Consider the following 5,490-nt stretch of genomic DNA (forward strand, 5'->3'; position numbering starts at 1 on the left):
TTCCAGCGGCATGTCCCTCATTTCCATAAGGGGGAGCTTGTGCACAGGAGATTCCCTCCTGGCTAGAGGCCTCGGCATCCAGGGACCGGCTCCAGGCAGTGGCCACTTGGATGACACTGACAAGGTATCTGCCCTGAGCACTGCCTCCCGCCCTGTGTGTGTGTTTGGGGGGGGGGGGGCAGCCATGGGGGATATGAGCATGCCGTCCCCCTCCCTGTTTATCCACTCGGGGAACCACGGATAAGGAGGGGCAATGCTCGTGTGGAAATAACACAGCTTTGGAGCCAGACAGGACTGAGGCTCACTCCAGCACCATCATGGATTAGCCGCATGACCTTGGGCTGTTCACCTCCTTGGACCTCGGTTTCCTTATCTGCAAAATGGGAACAACACTGACTTTGAGAGTTACACAGAGCAGCGACTATAGTGCCTGCAGCACAGCAAATGCTTCATAATAAAAGGGATATTACTATGATGATTGTTGTCTGGATTATTTTTGCAGGTCCTAATTTCCACCCCAACCCTCACAGGTAGTTCTGCCCGTCATTCCCCAGCTGGGGCTTTGGAGGGATTTGCACAGGGCTATGGCCTCCCTGGATCCCCCAGAGACAAGCCCAGTAGAAAGGCATTTAGGGCTTGTGTTTGCAAATGCAAAGGCAGGTATTTCTTAACATTTCTTAACAGAAATGATGACAAAGCAAAAATATTAAAGAATATGTCTGAGAGAAAGAGAGAGAGAAGTCTCCAGAGCTTAATTCCTCACTCAGATTCAACAACCAGTTTCTCTTTTTTTTTTTGAACGCAAACCCCCTCGTCCACACAGATGTTTTGCTGGGGTTGTAATCCTAGTGACTATACCAGGTGCTGTTTTATTCCCGACTCGCTGTGGTCTTTGGTCTGAATCACTCCATCTCTTTTCATTTGGTTCCTGCCAGAAAGCAAAGCATATATTTCATGGTCCTCTCTTCCTGGGAGGAGGAATTTCTCCACAGGCCTCCCTTTGCACATGCTCACGGAGGTGCATTTGGGTCAGAACGATGGGATGGCAACACATTCTGCCGCCCTTTGGCTGCCTTCTTAAAACTTCTTTTTTTTTTTTTTTTTTCAAAATGGAAATAGCATTTTCTCCCTGATTATCAAAGTAACACTTGTGGATTGGGAAAAATTGGGTAGTACTGAAGCTTAAAGGGCAAAAGTTACCCAGAAGAAAATCACTGCTAACATTTTGGTGTGTCTTTTTCAGACTTGACTCTCTCCGTGCACAGACAAACCACCTTACAAGGGACTCTTACAGAATACATCGTTTTGTATTCGGATTTTCTTAGTCTACCTGCCTGGTTTTCCTCATTCATCCTAAATGGCTCTGCATCATTTTATTGTATGGGTATAAAACACAGTTCATTTAACCAATCCCTGATGGTTGGACACCTGGGTTATTTCTGTTTCTTTTTAAAAAAACATTTTACTTTGAGAGAATTCTAGATTCACCAGAAGCTGCCAAGATAGTGCAGTTTCTATGCGCCCTTGATCCAGTTTTCCCTGATGGTTACATCTTACATAAGAGTAGTATAATATCAAAATCAGGATATTGACATTGGCACCCCCTGAGTATAGTTCTATGCCATTTCATCACATGTGTAGATCTGTGTAACCACCACCACAACCAAGGTACAGAACCTTCCACCACCATAAGGGTCTCCTTCATGCTGTCCTGTTATAGGCACACTCTCCCCTTTCACCCCCTTCCCTAACTCCTGGCCACCACTAATTGGTTCTTCATCTCTATATTTTTGCCATTTTGAGAATGTTTTATATATATATGTATATACACACACACACATATATATGTGTGTATATATATATATATACACACATATATATGTGTGTGTGTGTGTATATATATATATACTTTGAGAATATATATATACACATACATACATATTTACTTTTTCCATTCAGCATAATACTCTTGAGATCCATTCAAGTTATTACATGTATAAATTGTTCCTTCCATCTCATAGCTGAGTAGTGAGACTCCATGGTGTGCATGAACCAAACCTATTAGCCATTCATCCATTTTAGGTCATCTTCGTTGTTTCTGTTTTTTAGCTATTACAAATAAAACTGCTGTGACTGCTGTCGTAAAGGTTTTCATGTAGACATCTTTTCATTTCCTTGGTATCAATATCCAAAGTGTGGTTACTGGGTTATTTGGTAAGTACACATTTCGTTTCTTAAGAAACAGTGAAAGTCTTTCCCAGAATGGCTGTACCGCTAACCTTTCTACCAGCAGCGTATAAGGGGTCTAGTTTCTCTAAAACTTCACCAGCTTTTGATATCACCACTATTTTACATTTTACCTGTTCTAATAGGTGTGTAGTGTATCTTATGGTCTTAATTTTCATTTCCCTGATGGCTCGTGACTTGTAACATCTTTTCGTGTACTAATTGGCCATTCATACCTCCTCTTGGGTGAAACGTCTCTTCCAAACTCTTGTCCATTTTCTTATAGGATTGTTTGTGACCTTACTGTTGAATTTTGACTCTCTCTCTCTCTCTCTCTCTCTATATATATATATATATATATACAAACATATAATATGAATACTATATAATAATATATTAATATATTATGTAAAATACATAATATCTAATATCTATATCATTAGATGTACTAGGATATATACATAGTCTAGATATGAGTCCTTTGCCAGATATGTGGTTTGCAAATACTTTTTTCCTAGTCTATAGCTTGTCTTTTCACTCTATTTCATGGATCAAAAGTTTTTAATTTTGATGAGGTCCAATTTCTTTCTTTATTTGTCTCTTATAGATCAAGGTTTGGTGTCGTGTCTAAGAACTCTTCACCAAGACGTAGGTGCCAAAGATTATTTGTTTCTTTTCCTTTGAAAATAATCCTGTGGCAGACAAATAATGTCCTTCTAAAGACACCCACACCCAAATCTCCAGAGCTTGTGAATGTGTGAGCTTACACGGCAAAGGGGACTTTGCAGATGTGAAGAAGGTCAAGATCTTGACACGGTCAGATGACTCTGGATTATCTGGTGGGCCCAGGGTAGGCAACAAGGGTCTTTACAGGGGAAAGATTGAGACAAGACAGTTGGAGGGTTTGTGGCTATGGATGCAGTGGTTGGAGTGATGACATCGTCAGCTAGAAGGGAAGTCCTAGGAGCTGGAAAAAGCAGAGTAACAGATTCTTAGAGCCTCCAGAAGGACATTTCCTACTGACCTTGACTTTAGCTCACTGAGACCTATTTTCATTTCTGACTTCCAGAACTGTAAGATAATAAATTTGTGTTGTTTTAAGCCACTAGGTTTATGGTAATTTGTTACAGCAGCAAGAGGAAGCTAATTCAAACCCTTGGATGAATAACCTTATACATAAATCTTTGCATACTTTCCCAGCTATTTCATTAGGATCAAATCCTAGGTTTCAAATTGGTGAGTCAAAGCATATATACCCAAATTGGTACCATTTACACCTCATCATTAGCTTTTTACGGATTCCTGTACCCTTGCTTGAGTAAACATTGGCTCTTACTAATGTGAAACATGTACTTGATATTGCTTTGATTTCCTAGTGTGTGTGGATCCTGCATGTGAGTGCATAGCACATTTCTGTGAATCAGCCAATTTGGTAGCCAGTCCAATATGGTAGCCACCAGCCATATGTGAAATATGGCTACTCCAAATTGAGATAGGCTATAAGTATAAAATACACGCTGGGGGGCGCCTGGGTGGCGCAGTCGGTTAAGCGTCCGACTTCAGCCAGGTCACGATCTCGCGGTCCGTGAGTTCGAGCCCCGCGTCAGGCTCTGGGCTGATGGCTCGGAGCCTGGAGCCTGTTTCCGATTCTGTGTCTCCCTCTCTCTCTGCCCCTCCCCCGTTCATGCTCTGTCTCTCTCTGTCCCAAAAATAAATTAAAAAATGTTGAAAAAAAAATTTTTTAAAAAAATAAAAAAATAAAAAAAAATAAAATACACGCTGGATTTCAAATCTCTAGTACCAAAGAAAGAAAGAAAGAGAAAGAAAGCAGAGAAAGAAAGAAGAGAAAGAAAGAAAGAAAGAAAGAAAGAAAAAGAAAGCAGAAAAAGAAAGAAAGAAAGAAAGAAAGAAAGAAAGAGAAAGAAAGAAAAGAAAGAAAGAAAGAGAAAGAAAGAAGAGAAAGAAAGAAAGAAAGAAAGAAAGAAGGAAAGAAAGAAAAAGAAAGAAAGCAGAAAAAGAAAGAAAGAAAGAAAGAAAGAGAAAGAAAGAAAAGAAAGAAAGAAAGAAAGAGAAAGAAAGAAGAGAAAAAGAAAGAAAGAAAGAAAGAAAGAAAGAAAGAAGGGAGGAAAGAAAAAGAAAGAAAGAAGAAAGAAATTTCAAAAGTGATGTTTTATATTGATTATACACTGAACTCATATTTAGATATACATTAGCTTAAGTAAAATACACTCATAAAATTAACTTTACCTGCTTTGCTTTACTTGCTTAACATGGCTACTAGAAAAGTTTAAATCACATATGTGGCTTGATGTGTGGCTCATGTTGTGTTTCCATGGGTCAGCATGGGCCCAAGCCCTCTCAGCCACAGCCCTTTATGACCAGCAGCAGGCAGTGACAGCATAGTGGCCAGAGCTAGGGGCTAAGCTCTCAGCCACGCAGGAAAGTCAGCCAGGCCCTGTGGTCCTGGTCTCAGCAGCCAGCGCCCAACCACAGATCCCACAGTGTGGTGGAAAAGAACTTGGGGTCAGAGAGACCTTGGTTTAAATCCCAGCTTCTTCTGAATTTTCTTGTACTTGAAGCTTTATCCGTTTTAGTTTCCTTATCCGTAAATTGGGGAAATAACCCAATAACACGTATGGAGACATTTCTTTTTTTTTTTGGGAGACATTTCTTTATTCAACCAATATTTATTGAGCCTACTGTGTTCCAGGCACCGTCCTAGGCTCTGGCAATACTACATACAGCACACAACCCGGAACGAGCCTAGCATGATGTTCTGGCCTCCCGTGGGTCCTCTTTCTTGCCCGCCAGAGACACTCTCTATTGCTGAAAAGAACATTTCGGTGGAACGGTACATTCTACTCAACACTTTTTATGAGCCCACTGGTTCCCTGAATCCGAATAGCAGCTCTGGGCATGGGTTTGAATTCATCTCAGCCATCACTTTGTGACGTTAGCTAAGTCATCTATAAAATGGGGCTAAAACATTACCTCAACCAGGGTCACAGCGACCATTAAAGAAGATAACACGTGTAGAACTCAGTTCCTGGACCTTTGAGCTGCTGGTGGAAGTAGTAATGTTATTATTTTCTCTGCCTTAGAATCTCAGGGCACTCTTAAGAGAGAAAGATCTGGAAGGACTTGTTAGTCTACATTGATGAGGTAAGCCTTTGGGCCTTCGTCCAAGTGATGAATGTATTGGTGGACATCTGGTGGCTTGTGTCGAGATGGGCTGCCTCCTCTTGGTCAGGCTAAAAAGACCAA

The 5,490-nt window shown here is 40.9% G+C and overlaps 1 long non-coding RNA gene across 1 annotated transcript; it reads right to left on the reverse strand.

The window, feature by feature from the left end:
* Positions 1-795: 795 nt before the first annotated feature.
* Positions 796-4,600, reverse strand: LOC131510449 (uncharacterized). Its single transcript, XR_009261065.1, has 3 exons — positions 4,474-4,600; positions 2,994-3,193; positions 796-928 (listed from the first exon to the last, which is right to left on the reverse strand). It is a non-coding gene; the product is annotated as an uncharacterized LOC131510449 (long non-coding RNA).
* Positions 4,601-5,490: the final 890 nt, after the last annotated feature.

The sequence above is a fragment of the Neofelis nebulosa genome, chromosome 1 (assembly GCF_028018385.1).
Source record: "Neofelis nebulosa isolate mNeoNeb1 chromosome 1, mNeoNeb1.pri, whole genome shotgun sequence".
Classification (NCBI taxonomy): domain Eukaryota; kingdom Metazoa; phylum Chordata; class Mammalia; order Carnivora; family Felidae; genus Neofelis; species Neofelis nebulosa.